We start from the raw sequence: 14,425 nt of genomic DNA on the forward strand, positions 1-14,425 counted from the left end.
GCTTTCCTCCAGCCCTTGGTATGTCTTATCTGTGTACTGTGCTGCGGTCTCCTATTTTGGAAACTTTTGTCCTTTCTGTTCTCCTCCGGCAGGCACTTATCTTTCTCTCCTAATGCTGGAACACAGACACTAGCAGTGCTTCCCTGTCACATGTTCCTTTCCCATCTAAATGGGAGGTGCATGGTCTTAAAGGCACAGCCGTATCATCTGCTGCACCTAGGAAATCTGCCAGGTACACAGCCCTGCCCCCAGACCTCTGATCTGAAGGTGATGTAAAGTCTTCTCTGCCCTTTACTGTGGGTGTTCCATTCCTGAGCAGTACAATAGGTGCCAAGCCGAGCGTCTGTCATTATGACATTCTCATAAACTGCTTTCAGGCTGGGGTGTGACTCACAGGTATACAATAAAATGTCATAGCAACACCATTATAGACTTGGTAGTAGTGTGTCTGCCCCATTTAGCCTGATGGTAGCCAAGCAAAAACCTAAAGTACAACTAAAAGGAAAACATTTTTTTTTTTTTATTTTGGATAAAGGGAAGGTGATACCCCTGTCAGTTTTGTTTTTTTGTTTTTTGTTATCTCCCCATTGGGGATATTTGCCTTCACTTCCTATCCTATAGTCAAAAGAGGAAGTGAGAAAATCCAAGGGTCATCCGAACTATTGTCCTCATCGGAAGATTTCCCCCTATTAGGCTCTATTCACACCTGGGCGTTTTTGAGCGTTTTTCAGCTCCAAAAACGCTAAAAAAAAAACGTTCCAAAACGTCCAACAAGTAAAACCACATTCATTTAAAGAGGTTGTAAACTCTTATTTTTTTTTTTTTATTTTTTTTTTTTCCCCCTGCAAGAGAAACACATAATGAGCTAGTATGCATCGCATACTAGCTCATTATGCAATACTTACCTTAGAACGAACCCCCGCCGTGCGGCTCACTTACCTCTATGACGGGCGACATGTCCAGTCGCCCGTGTTCCGGGATCGCGGCATCTGGCCATCTGATTGGCCGGAGCCGCGGTGACGTCACTCCCGCGCACGCGCGCGAGAGCCGACAGTCACGGCACGGGACTCTGAAGGAACGGCACGAGCGGCCGTTCCTTCAGAGCGCATGCCCCAGTGATGTCACTGGATGCATGTAAGGTAAATATCTCCTAAACGGTACATGTTTAGGAGATATTTACAGTACCTATAGGTAAGCCTTATCATAGGCTTACCTATAGGTACAAGTTGCAGAGGAGGGTTTACTTCCTCTTTAAATGGCCCCTGTTCACATCTGAGCGTTTTAACGCCTGAAGCAAAACGCCTGTAACGCTTCTTTTTGGGCTGATTACCTGCGTTTTTGATAGATGTCAATGCCTGCCTCCACAATTGCCTGAAAAAATCGCGGTAAAATCGTGGTAAAAATCGCGGTAAAAAACGTGCGAAAACGCTACACTCAAGTGTGAATGCAGCCTTACTGTTCTGGTGACAAATTCGGGATTTTCTTTCTCTTTCAGTCTCGGTGATAACCATAAACAGGACAAATAGAGAGGTAGAATCTCCCTTATGGAGTACCGACCGCAATAAAACCTTAAGCCCTCGTTCACATTGAACATGGCTTTGAAATCGTGCGATTTCAGTTGAAGTCGCATGGTTTCAAAGCCATATTCAATGTGAACGAGGGCTTAAGGTTTTATTGCGGTCGGTACTCCAACTTGAAAGACATCTGTGCGGCTTCATGCACAAATGTCTATTGAAGTTGCACCTGAAGTCGCCAAAAGTAGTGCAGGAATTACTTTTGCAAATAGGTATGGCATTGCACCGATTAGAATGGTGCCATTGCCAGAAATAGGCTGCGATTTTGACCTGTCAAATTGCAAGACAAATCGCTTCAACGAGGGCTAAAGGTGTTCTAAACCATCTCCACTCGATTCAAAACTAAAAAAAAATTTAGCATTTTGTTATACTTGAATCAGTATGGACAGGCTCTGACAATGGTGTGCTTATATATCATCTACAAAAATGCTCTGAATATAGCCAAACAGTAAGGCTCACCATACATGTTACAGTCTGACCAAACAATCTTTGTACAAGCTAGATCTATGTATATAGCTCTGAATATGTTCTATATATCTAGAAATATGAGGGCCTACCTACACAATCCAATCAGTGTTTATCCAGTCAGGCAGGTCCTTCTACTATATACGTGTTGGTAGAATGTAAGGTGATTGTTTAATGTACAATCAGTAACATTTGTAATGAGATTAAGACCCCTTTCACACTGGCACTCTCCGCTGATCCCTGCTGAGCAGGTGGATGACAGGTCTGTGTCCGCTCCAGTATGCAGAGTGAACACAGACACAGTCCACTTTCCTCTATGGGTGGTCGGGTGGAAACAGACTGTTTGTCCATATACATTCGACCTGATCCACCAGACAGATGGGGGGAAGGATCCCCATAAGTCTGTTTTTAGCAGACAAGACAGGATTGGATAGGATGTCGGTGAGTGTCAATGGACACATGCCTGTTGCCACCCGTTGCTCCACAGAGGGCAATGGATTGTCTGATTGGGTCCACACATGTGAAAGGGGCCTTACAGTTTATGGAGTAAAGAAAATCAAATAAAATGCTCTCAAAAAGTGTGTTGACATGACTATGGAGTGATATACAAGAAAAGATGACGAAGACCTCATTTACAGTAGTAGTGCTCTTTGAAGAGCAATCTGCATTTGGATCACTCTTCAGAAAGCATTTAACTCTAAGGCTCCGTTCACATGTGAGCGTATGGATCGCGGGCAGAACCGCCGCGGTTCCGCCCGCGATCCGGAGATTTATTGCAAATCGCGGGACGCCTAGCGTTGCCCGTTGATTTGCAATAGCCCCCCAAACGCCGAGCGATGTTGCCGCGATTTCCGCCTGCCGAATCGCGGCAACATCGCGCAAACAAAATCGCGGGACGCAATACGCTCCAAAGAAGTACAAGAATTGCGTCCCGCGATTTTGTTTGCGCGATGTTGTCGCGATTCGGCAGGCGGAAATCGCGGCAACATCGCTCGGCGTTTGGGGGGCTATTGCAAATCAACGGGCAACTGCGGCGGTTCTGCCCGCGATCCAAACGCTGACATGTGAATGCAGCCTAACTCCTTTAAACCTGCATTAGCACACCACAACCATGTGGCACACAGCTGCGGGGTGCCAAGGCAGCACTGCCTACTGAATGCAAAGACAGAGATCATTTTTACTGGGATGCAATTCCAAGCATTGCAGCCACGGCATGTGTATACCCACCCCCACTGCCTTTGCAGCATAAGGGTAGGGGGCGTAAAACCACAGCTCAACTACATGCTTTTACTACCCACACTAGCCCCAACTTCTAGATTACACAAGGCCTTATGATTGGAAGCAGTACTAGGATAACAAGGTAACTTACGATCAACACATATCTTACAATGTCTGCACAATCTCCTTTAGATATACCAAGAATTCTGTTGTACAAGAATATACCTGATTGGATACAAATTGATTAGATAGTTTGTGTAGGCCCTCAAATTACTGTATATAGTTTTGGTTAATTGTACAATGATTGTAACATGTATGTGACCATTACACTAAACTCCCCACAACAGGTTATCAGTGTTTTGTCCTTATAACAAAACATTGTATATTGACACGGCACTACATGTAAAAGGAACTTAAAAAAAAAACATCAGCAAGCAAAATCAGGATGCACATGGTTATCACATCACGTGGCTTATTTCCCCACACATTACAGGCTTCCTGTTTGTACTTGTATACAGTATATGGGTATGAGGTTTACAAAATATGTGCAATCTCAACTCCGGGCAGAAATTTTCTTTGTGTGGAGATTCTTCACAGAGGACATAGGCCTTTCACACAGGCGCTGTCTGTTCTGATCAGCAGGGGTTCTGGAGGTAAATCACGACACTACCTGCCTGGAGTTTGCATGTTCTCCCTGTGCCTGCGTGGGTTTCCTCCGGGTACTCCGGTTTCCTCCCACACTCCAAAGACATGCTGGTAGGTTAATTGGATCCTGTATAAAAAATTGGCCCTACTATGTATGAATGAATGTGAGTTAGGGACCTAAGATTGTACGCTCCTTGAGGGCAGGGACTGATGTAAATGTACAATGTATATGTAAAGCGCTGCGTAAATTGACAGCGCTATATAAGTACCTGAAATAAAGAAAAAATTATAAAAAAAATAAATAAATCCCCAACTAAATATGAGTCAAATGGAAGAGATGCCACGTTTTTGTGATATCTGTGCCAGTTTTTTGCCTCCATCTTGTAACAGATGCATGTTAGGTCTATTAACGGATCGATGTACACATACAGTGGGTACGGAAAGTATTCAGACCCCCTTAAATTTTTCACTCTTTGTTATATTGCAGCCATTTGCTAAAATCATTTAAGTTCATTCTTCTTCCTCATGAATGTACACATAGCACCCCATACTGACAGAAAAACACAGAATTGTTGACATTGTTGCAGATTTATTAAAAAAGAAAAACTGAAATATCACATGGTCCTAAGTATTCAGACCCTTTGCTGTGACACTCATATATTTAACTCAGGTGCTTTCCATTTCTTCTGATCATCCTTGAGATGGTTCTACACCTTCATTTGAGTCCAGCTGTGTTTGATTATACTGATTGGACTTGATTAGGAAAGCCACACACCTGTCTATATAAGACCTTCCAGATCACAATGCATGTCAGAGCAAATGAGAATCATGAGGTTAAAGGAACTGCCTGAAGAGCTCAGAGACAGAATTGTGGCAAGGCACAGATCTGGCCAAGGTTACAAAAAGATTTCTGCTGCACTTAAGGTTCCTAAGAGCACAGTGGCCTCCATAATCCTCAAATGGAAGACGTTTGGGACGACCAGAACCCTTCCTAGAGCTGGCCGTCCGGCCAAACTGAGTTATCGGGGGAGAAGAGCCTTGGTGAGAGAGGTAAAGAAGAACCCAAAGATCACTGTGGCTGAGCTCCAGAGATGCAGTCAGGAGATGGGAGAAAGTTGTAGAAAGTCAACCATCACTGCAGCCCTCCACCAGTCGGGGCTTTATGGCAGAGTGGCCCGACGGAAGCCTCTCCTCAGTGTAAGACCCATGAAAGCCCTCATGGAGTTTGCTAAAAAAAACACCTGAAGGACTCCAAGATGGTGAGAAATAAGATTCTCTGGTCTGATGAGACCAAAATAGAACTTTTTGGCCTTAATTCTAAGCAGTATGTGTGGAGAAAACCAGGCACTGCTCATCACCTGTCCAATACAGTCCCAACAGTGAAGCATGGTGGTGGCAGAATCATGCTGTGGGGGTGTTTTTCAGCTGCAGGGACAGGACGACTGGTTGCAATCGAGGGAAAGATGAATGTGGCCAAGTACAGGGATATCCTGGACAAAAACCTTCTCCAGAGTGCTCTGGACCTCAGACTGGGCCGAAGGTTTACCTTCCAACAAGACAATGACCCTAAGCACACAGCTAAAATAACGAAGGAGTGGCTTCACAACAACTCCGTGACTGTTCTTGAATGGCCCAGCCAGAGCCCTGACTTAAACCCAATTGAGCATCTCTGGAGAGACCTAAAAATGGCTGTCCACCAAAGTTTACCATCCAACCTGACAGAACTGGAGAGGATCTGCAAGGAGGAATGGCAGAGGATCCCCAAATCCAGGTGTGAAAGACTTGTTGCATCTTTCCCAAAAAGACTCCTGGCTGTATTAGATCAAAAGGGGGCTTCTACTAAATACTGAGCAAAGGGTCTGAATACTTAGGACCATGTGATATTTCAGTTTTTCTTTTTTAATAAATCTGCAACAATGTCAACAATTCTGTGTTTTTCTGTCAGTATGGGTTGCTATGTGTACATTCATGAGGAAGAAGAATGAACTTAAATGATTTTAGCAAATGGCTGCAATATAACAAAGAGTGAAAAATGTAAGGGGGTCTGAATACTTTCCGTACCCACTGTACATGCATCTATTTACATTCTTTTACCCCCAACCCGTCACGTTTAGAAATCTGAAAAGGTTTGGTGTCCTTCTCCTTTTTTTTGGACCTAGACAAACTTGGAAGTAGTCGGATGTAAATGGATGCACATCTACAAACATCCACCTACCGATTGACTAACATTGAGCTTCTATTCAAATTCACCCAAAAACCTGAGAAATTTAAAGAGGAGCTCCACCTAAAAGGGGAAGCTATGCTGGTCCGCACCCTCCCCCTCCACTGCCACATTTGGCACTTTTTTGGGAAGAGGGGGAAGCGGGCACTTGGTTATGACAATCACCACAAGGCAATCTATGACATATCCGGCCCCTCCTCCTTCCCCCCACTGCCTTCTGGGACCTGTGTGTGTCCCAGAAGACAGCAGGACCTGTGTGTTTCCCAGAAGAGAGCAGGACCTGTGTGTGTCCCAGAAGAGAGCAGGACCTGTGTGTTTCCCAGAAGAGAGCAGGACCTGTGTGTGTCCCAGAAGAGAGCAGGACCTGTGTGTGTCCCAGAAGACAGCAGGACCTGTGTGTGTCCCAGAAGAGAGCAGGACCTGTGTGTGTCCCAGAAGAGAGCAGGACCTGTGTGTTTCCCAGAAGAGAGCAGGACCTGTGTGTGTCCCAGAAGAGAGCAGGACCTGTGTGTTTCCCAGAAGAGAGCAGGACCTGTGTGTGTCCCAGAAGAGAGCAGGACCTGTGTGTTTCCCAGAAGAGAGCAGGACCTGTGTGTGTCCCAGAAGAGAGCAGGACCTGTGTGTGTCCCAGAAGACAGAAGAACCTGTGTGTGTCCCAGAAGACAGCAGGACCTGTGTGTGTCCCAGAAGAGAGCAGGACCTGTGTGTGTCCCAGAAGAGAGCAGGACATGTGTGTTTCCCAGAAGACAGCAAGACCTGTGTGTGTCCCAGAAGACAGCAGGACCTGTGTGTGTCCCAGAAGACAGCAGGACCTGTGTGTGTCCCAGAAGAGAGCAGGACCTGTGTGTTTCCCAGAAGACAGCAGGACTTGTGTGTGTCCCAGAAGAGAGCAGGACCTGTGTGTGTCCCAGAAGAGAGCAGGACCTGTGTGTGTCCCAGAAGACAGCAGGACCTGTGTGTGTCCCAGAAGACAGCAGGACCTGTGTGTGTCCCAGAAGACAGCAGGACCTGTGTGTGTCCCAGAAGAGAGCAGGACCTGTGTGTTTCCCAGAAGACAGCAGGACCTGTGTGTGTCCCAGAAGAGAGCAGGACCTGTGTGTGTGCCAGAAGACAGCAGGGCCTGTGTGTTTCCCAGAAGACAGTGTGTCCCAGAAGAGAGCAGGACCTGTGTGTGTCCCAGAAGAGAGCAGGACCTGTGTGTGTCCCAGAAGACAGCAGGACCTGTGTGTTTCCCAGAAGAGAGCAGGACCTGTGTGTTTCCCAGAAGAGAGCAGGACCTGTGTGTGTCCCAGAAGACAGCAGGACCTGTGTGTTTCCCAGAAGAGAGCAGGACCTGTGTTTTACCAGAAGAGAGCAGGACCTGTGTGTGTCCCAGAAGACAGAAGAACCTGTGTGTGTCCCAGAAGACAGCGGGACCTGTGTGTGTCCCAGAAGACAGCGGGACCTGTGTGTGTCCCAGAAGACAGAGGGACCTGTGTGTGTCCCAGAAGACAGCGGGACCTGTGTGTGTCCCAGAAGACAGAAGAACCTGTGTGTGTCCCAGAAGACAGCAGACCTGTGTGTGTCCCAGAAGACAGCGGGACCTGTGTGTGTCCCAGAAGACAGCGGGACCTGTGTGTGTCCCAGAAGACAGCGGGACCTGTGTGTGTCCCAGAAGACAGAAGAACCTGTGTGTGTCCCAGAAGACAGAAGAACCTGTGTGTGTCCCAGAAGACAGAAGAACCTGTGTGTGTCCCAGAAGACAGCAGACCTGTGTGTGTCCCAGAAGACAGCGGGACCTGTGTGTGTCCCAGAAGACAGAAGAACCTGTGTGTGTCCCAGAAGACAGCGGGACCTGTGTGTGTCCCAGAAGACAGCGGGACCTGTGTGTGTCCCAGAAGACAGCAGGACCTGTGTGTGTCCCAGAAGACAGAAGAACCTGTGTGTGTCCCAGAAGACAGCAGGACCTGTGTGTGTCCCAGAAGACAGCAGGACCTGTGTGTGTCCAAGAAGACAGAAGAACCTGTGTGTGTCCCAGAAGACAGCGGGACCTGTGTGTGTCCCAGAAGACAGCGGGACCTGTGTGTGTCCCAGAAGGCAGCAGGACCTGTGTGTGTCCCAGAAGACAGAAGAACCTGTGTGTGTCCCAGAAGACAGCAGGACCTGTGTGTGTCCCAGAAGACAGCAGGACCTGTGTGTGTCCCAGAAGACAGAAGAACCTGTGTGTGTCCCAGAAGACAGCAGGACCTGTGTGTGTCCCAGAAGACAGAAGAACCTGTGTGTGTCCCAGAAGACAGCAGGACTTGTGTGTGTCCCAGAAGAGAGCAGGACCTGTGTGTGTCCCAGAAGACAGAAGAACCTGTGTGTGTCCCAGAAGACAGCGGGACCTATGTGTGTCCCAGAAGACAGCGGGACCTGTGTGTGTCCCAGAAGACAACAGGACCAGTGTGTGTCCCAGAAGACAGCAGGACCTGTGTGTGTCCCAGAAGACAGAAGAACCTGTGTGTGTCCCAGAAGACAGCAGGACCTGTGTGTGTCCCAGAAGACAGCAGGACCTGTGTGTGTCCCAGAAGACAGTAGGACCTGTGTGTGTCCCAGAAGACAGCAGGACCTGTATGTGTCCCAGAAGACAGCAGGACTGTGTGTGTCCCAGAAGACAACAGGACCTGTGTGTGTCCCAGAAGACAGCAGGACATGTGTGTGTCCAAGAAGACAGCAGGACCTGTGTGTGTCCCAGAAGACAGCAGGACCTGTGTGTGTCCCAGAAGACAGAAGAACCTGTGTGTGTCCCAGAAGACAGCAGGACCTGTGTGTGTAAACAAGCTGCCTGTCATTCTCCTTGCTGTTAGGATACTGATCACTCGGATCTAGTATGTAGATCCGTTGATCAGTGTCCATACAGCTCAAGCCCCAGCCAATCACAGTAGAAAGCACGCCCCTAGGGATACACACAGCCCCTCCCTCCCAAATAAAGTTAACCCCTTCACTACCAGTGTATTTTTACAGTAACAGTGCATATATATAGCACTGATTACTGTAGAAATGTCACTGGTAACCCCAAAAGTGTCAAAAATGTCAGTCAAGGGTCCGATCTGTCCGCCCCAATGTCGCAGTACCGCAAAAAAAATCGCAGATCGCCGCCATTACACGTTAAAAAAAAAAAACAACAAAAATGACAGAAATCTTTCCCTTTGTTAGTAAACGCGATAACTTTTGCGCAAACCAATCAAAATACGCTTTTTGCAATTTTTTTTACCAAACATAGGTAGCATAAAACAAATTGGCCGAAAAAGTAAAAAAATTTTGATTTTTAAATTTTTTTTTTGGGGAATTTCATATAAAAAAATGTGAAAAATATTGCTATTTTTGCAAAATTGACGCTCTTTTTTTGTTTATAGCGCGTGATCAAAAAATCGCACAGGTGATCAAATACCACCAAAAGAAAGCTCTGTTTGTGGGAAAAAAAGGACGCCAAATTCGTTTAGGTACAGCGTCGCACGACCGCGCAATTGTCCGTTAAAGTCACGCAGTGCCGAATCGCAAAATACCCGCTGGTCGGAATGGGGGTAAAATCTTCCGGGGCTTAAGTGGTTAAGGATGCGAGTATCGCCCTACTAAATAAACCTGTCGGAAATATTCAGAGACACACACAAACCTTAATTTTTTTCATATTTTTGTCAGCCAAAATCGCTATAGCAACAGCGTGGAAAAGTCTGGTCATAGATATCACATTAGTGAAGTGCAAACTCACTTAGATTATGCTGAATGAAAAAATTGTGAGCATCCTGCAGGACAAAGAAACCATTTTCAACAAAGTATTTTCCCCTTTGGCTCGCCTACATACAGGTTCCAAAAGAACAAGCTTAAACACATTACATGCCGATGTGCGAAACACCCAGACGGACGGACCCCCCCCCCCCCCCCCTACTTTCTCTTCTTTCCCTATTCCCTTCTACTACTCTTCTCATACATACCTGATTGGTATCGTATTCTCTATGCTTACTCTCTTTTACTTTGAGGTATCAATGTTACATTGGAATTTCATTACCCTGTTGATGGGTTTTCTTACAATACTTGGAAAAGGAGCCAGACTCCCCAGACATGGGCTCCTCAATTGGGGAGGCCCATGGCTGGTAGGGTCGATCCGAGTCAACTTTGAACTCAGCGTCTAGAGCTCTTGTCCTCTACAAAGAATCCTTAAAACAACGGATATGCAGTTATCTACTGTTGTTGACAAGATTATCAGCTTTATTTCATATTTATGTTTCTACAAATCGCATCCTTAACTGATTCATTATAATACACTTGACAACCAATAATACATCCTCGACCTCTAAGTAGATGTAATCCTCTTCCGAGTTTCTCTGTTGAGGTTTTCCCACCAATGTATCATTACTTTCTTTTAATAGGGCACTCGAGGATTGTTCAATGCTCAATATTTTACAGTATTTTTGTTACTTTTATACTGACAAAATACTAATAAAAATGCTTGAAATGGAAAACTGTACTAATTAAAACAAAAATCAGACGTGTTCACTGACAATAAAAATTTTCTAACCTGCACCTTAAGGCTTTGTCATCAGAAAAGTCGGAATCGGCTGTCATATGCATTATACTAAGGGTCAGAAAATCGGCTGATCATTCTCTTTTCGTGTGTACGGACCTTTAGGAGTATAGGCCCAAATTTAGGCAATGCAAAACAGCAGCATCATGCATGTGTAGTAGACGCAGGGCCTGGCCTATTGTCAATCCAAAGCATTGTGGTCCTGGGCAAGGATGCACAAGAAGTGTGGCTGAAGGTATTTAACCCTGGGCAATGCACTGAAGGGAGAGGGGTATGTAAAAGACAACTTTACTAAATAAAAAGCTACCCTTTAAACGTTGGGTTATGCTTCAGGGTTTAAGTGTATCTCTAGACAAAACTTTTTTTGTGTAGAGATCTAGAGTTGGCACTCAAATTTTCCACATTTTGTCATGTTACAACCAAAAACGTAAATTTATTTTGATAGGATTTTATGTGATAGACCAACACAAAGTGGTACGTAATTGTGAAGTGGAGGGAAAATCATAAATGGTTTTCAATATTTTTTACAAATAAATATGTGAAAAGTGTGGCGTGCTTTTGTATTCAGCCCCCCTGAGTCAATACTTTGTAGAACCACCTTTCACTGTGATTAAAGCTGCAAGTCTTTTTGGGGATGTCTCTACCAGCTTTGCACATGTAGAGAGTGACATTCTTCTTTGAAAAATAGCTCAACCTCTGTCAGATTGGATGGAGAGTGTCTGTGAACAGCAATTTTCAAGTTTTGCCACAGATTCTCAATTGGAATTAGGTCTGGACTTTGACTGGGCCATTCTAACACATGAATATGCTTTGATCAAAACCATTCCATTGTAGCTCTGGCTGTATGTTTTGGGTCGTTGTCCTGCTGGAAGGGGAACCTCCGCCCCAGTCTCAAGTCTTTTGCAGACTCAAACAGGTTTTCTTTTAGGATCGCCCTATATTTGGCTACATTCATCTTCCCATCATCTCTGACCAGCTTCCCTGTCCCTGCTGAAGAAAAGCATCCCCACAAGATGATGCTACCACCACCATGTTTCACAGGGAGGATGGTGTGTTCAGGGTGATGTGCAGTGTTAAGCCTCGTACACACGTACCGATCGGCCGTCTTTTGTCCAGGGCTGTCGTGTCTGTTGAAAACTGCAAAAGACTGCACACGAATTTTGTCGGCCAACAACAGCCGACTGCAGAAGTGATGTCATGTGATGGTTAACTTTCCTTGTCTTTTTTCTTTTCTGAGCATGCCCAGTGTTGCTAATCTGTTGTCTGTCGGCCAAAATCTGTACTGACTGGCGAACAATCGGCCGTTCTGGTGTTGGCCAACAAAAATTTTAATGCTTGCACGACAGATTCTGTTCGGCCAAAAATGCGCTGTCGGCTGTCGGAAGCATCATACTAACAAGCCTACAATCGGCCGATCGGTCGCCGGCCAAATATTTACGGCCGACAATCGGTACGTGTGTACGGGGCATTAGTTTTCTGCCACATATAACGTTTTGCTTTTAGGCCAAAAAGTTAAATATTGGTCTCATCTGACAAGAGCACCTTCTTCCACGTTTGCTGTGTCCCCCACATGGCTTCTTGCAAACAGGGCTTCTTTTGGCTTTCTTTCAACAATAGCTTTCTTCTTGCCACTCTTCCATAAAGGCCAGATTTGTGGAGTGTACGACTAATAGTTGTCCTGTGGACAGATTCTCCCACCTGAGCTGTGGATCTCTGCAGCTCCTCCAGAGTTACTATGGGCTTCTTGGCTGCTTCTCTGATTAATGCTTTCCTTGCCCTGCCTGTCAGATTAGGTGGGCGCAGTGGCGTACCAATGGGGGGGGCGGGGGTGCGGCCCGCCCCGGGTGCCACTCACTGGGGGGGTGTCAGCCGATGTCCTGCCCGGTGTGTTCAGAGTCAGACAGATCCCACAGTGTGAAGGCAGCTGCAGTGGCTGGCAGCTCCTTCAGTCCGTGCTGCTAGTGGGGGGCGGAGCCACGGCGGTAATAAGGGGGCGGGCCTTGGCAGGAAGAAGGGGCGGGGCCTCGGCGGGAAGAAGGTGAGTGCCCATTGCAAAAAGTGTGTGCTGGATAGGAGGGGGATGGGGCTGCTGCATATAGAGGAATCCATCTTTCTCTATTCTTCCTGCAGCTTCCTGCTGAATAACTGATTCTCCTCCTCTCCCTCCTGCAGGAAGAATAGGGAAAGATCAATTCATCTATATGCAGCTGCCCCCTCCCCCTCCTATACAATTTCTTTTGCTGGCCCCCCAAAGTTCTTAACCTCCTCCAGTGCTCCTAATCCCTCCCTCAGTGCTTTTAGCCCCCCAGTGCACTAGACCCCCCCCCTGTTCTTTAGCCCCCCCATGCTCTTCAACTCCCCACAGTGCTTTCTCCCTCCCCCCAAGTGCTCCCTGTCCCCCCAGTGCTCTCCACCCCCCTGATTTTCCTTGCCCACCCCCCTAAGTGCTCCCTGTCACCCTCAGTGCTCTCCACCCCCCTGGTTTTCCCTGCTCGCCCCCCAAGTGCTCCCTGCCCCCCCCAGTGCAATCCACCCTCTGCACCTTCCAACCCCCCTACAATGCTTTCCAAACCCCCTCTTAATTCTCTCCAGTCCCCCCCCCCCCCCACCGTGCCCTTCAGCTCCTCCAGTGCTCTCTGCTTCGTCTGTGCTCTCCGGCCCCCCTAGTGCTCTTCTATCATGTCCTCAGTCTCTGAGCATCTCCTGTATCATGTCTGTAGTCTCTGACCATCTACTGTATCATGTCCTCAGTCTCTGACCATCTCCTGTATCATGTCTGCAGTCTCTGACCATCTCCTGTTTCATGTCTGCAGTCTCTGACCATCTCCTGTATCATGTCTGCAGTCTCTGACCATCTTCTGTATCATGTCTGCAGTCTCTGAGCATCTCCTGTATCATGTCTGTGGTCTCTGACCATCTACTGTATCATGTCCTCAGTCTCTGACCATCTCCTGTATCATGTCCGCAGTCTCTGACCATCTCCTGTATCATGTCTCGCAGTCTCTGACCATCTCCTGTATCATGTCTGTAGTCTCTGACCATCTACTGTATCATGTCTTCAGTCTCTGATCATCTACTGTATCATGTCCTCAGTCTCTGACCATCTCCTGTATCATGTCTGCAGTCTCTGACCATCTCCTGTATCATGTCTGCAGTCTCTGGCCATCTCCTGTATCACGTCTGCAGTCTCTGACCATCTACTGTATCATGTCCTCAGTCTATGACCATCTACTCTATCATGTCTGCAGTCTCTGAGCATCTCCTGTATCCTGTCTGCAGTCTCTGACCATCTACTGTATCCTGTCTGTCGTCTCTGACCATCTACTGTATCATGTCTGCAGTCTCTGACCATCTCCTGTATCACGTCTGCAGTCTCTGACCATCTACTGTATCATGTCTGCAGTCTCTGACCATCTCCTGTATCACGTCTGCAGTCTCTGACCATCTATTGTATCATGTCTGCAGTCTCTGAGCATCTACTGTATCATGTCTTCAGTCTCTGATCATCTACTGTATCATGTCCTCAGTCTCTGACCATCTCCTGTATCATGTCTGCAGTCTCTGACCATCTCCTGTATCATGTCTGCAGTCTCTGGCCATCTCCTGTATCACGTCTGCAGTCTCTGACCATCTACTGTATCATGTCCTCAGTCTCTGACCATCTACTCTATCATGTCTGCAGTCTCTGAGCATCTCCTGTATCCTGTCTGCAGTCTCTGACCATCTACTGTATCCTGTCTGTCGTCTCTGACCATCTAC

General features: G+C 46.9%; 1 protein-coding gene across 2 annotated transcripts in view; it reads right to left on the reverse strand.

The window, feature by feature from the left end:
- SLC12A6 (solute carrier family 12 member 6) overlaps positions 1 to 14,425 on the reverse strand; it is a 131,337-nt gene that overhangs the window by 91,264 nt on the left and 25,648 nt on the right. The gene's annotated exons all lie outside the window — the stretch shown is intronic.

The sequence above is a fragment of the Pelophylax lessonae genome (genome assembly GCF_965119305.1).
Source record: "Pelophylax lessonae genome assembly, chromosome: 1".
NCBI lineage: Eukaryota > Metazoa > Chordata > Amphibia > Anura > Ranidae > Pelophylax > Pelophylax lessonae.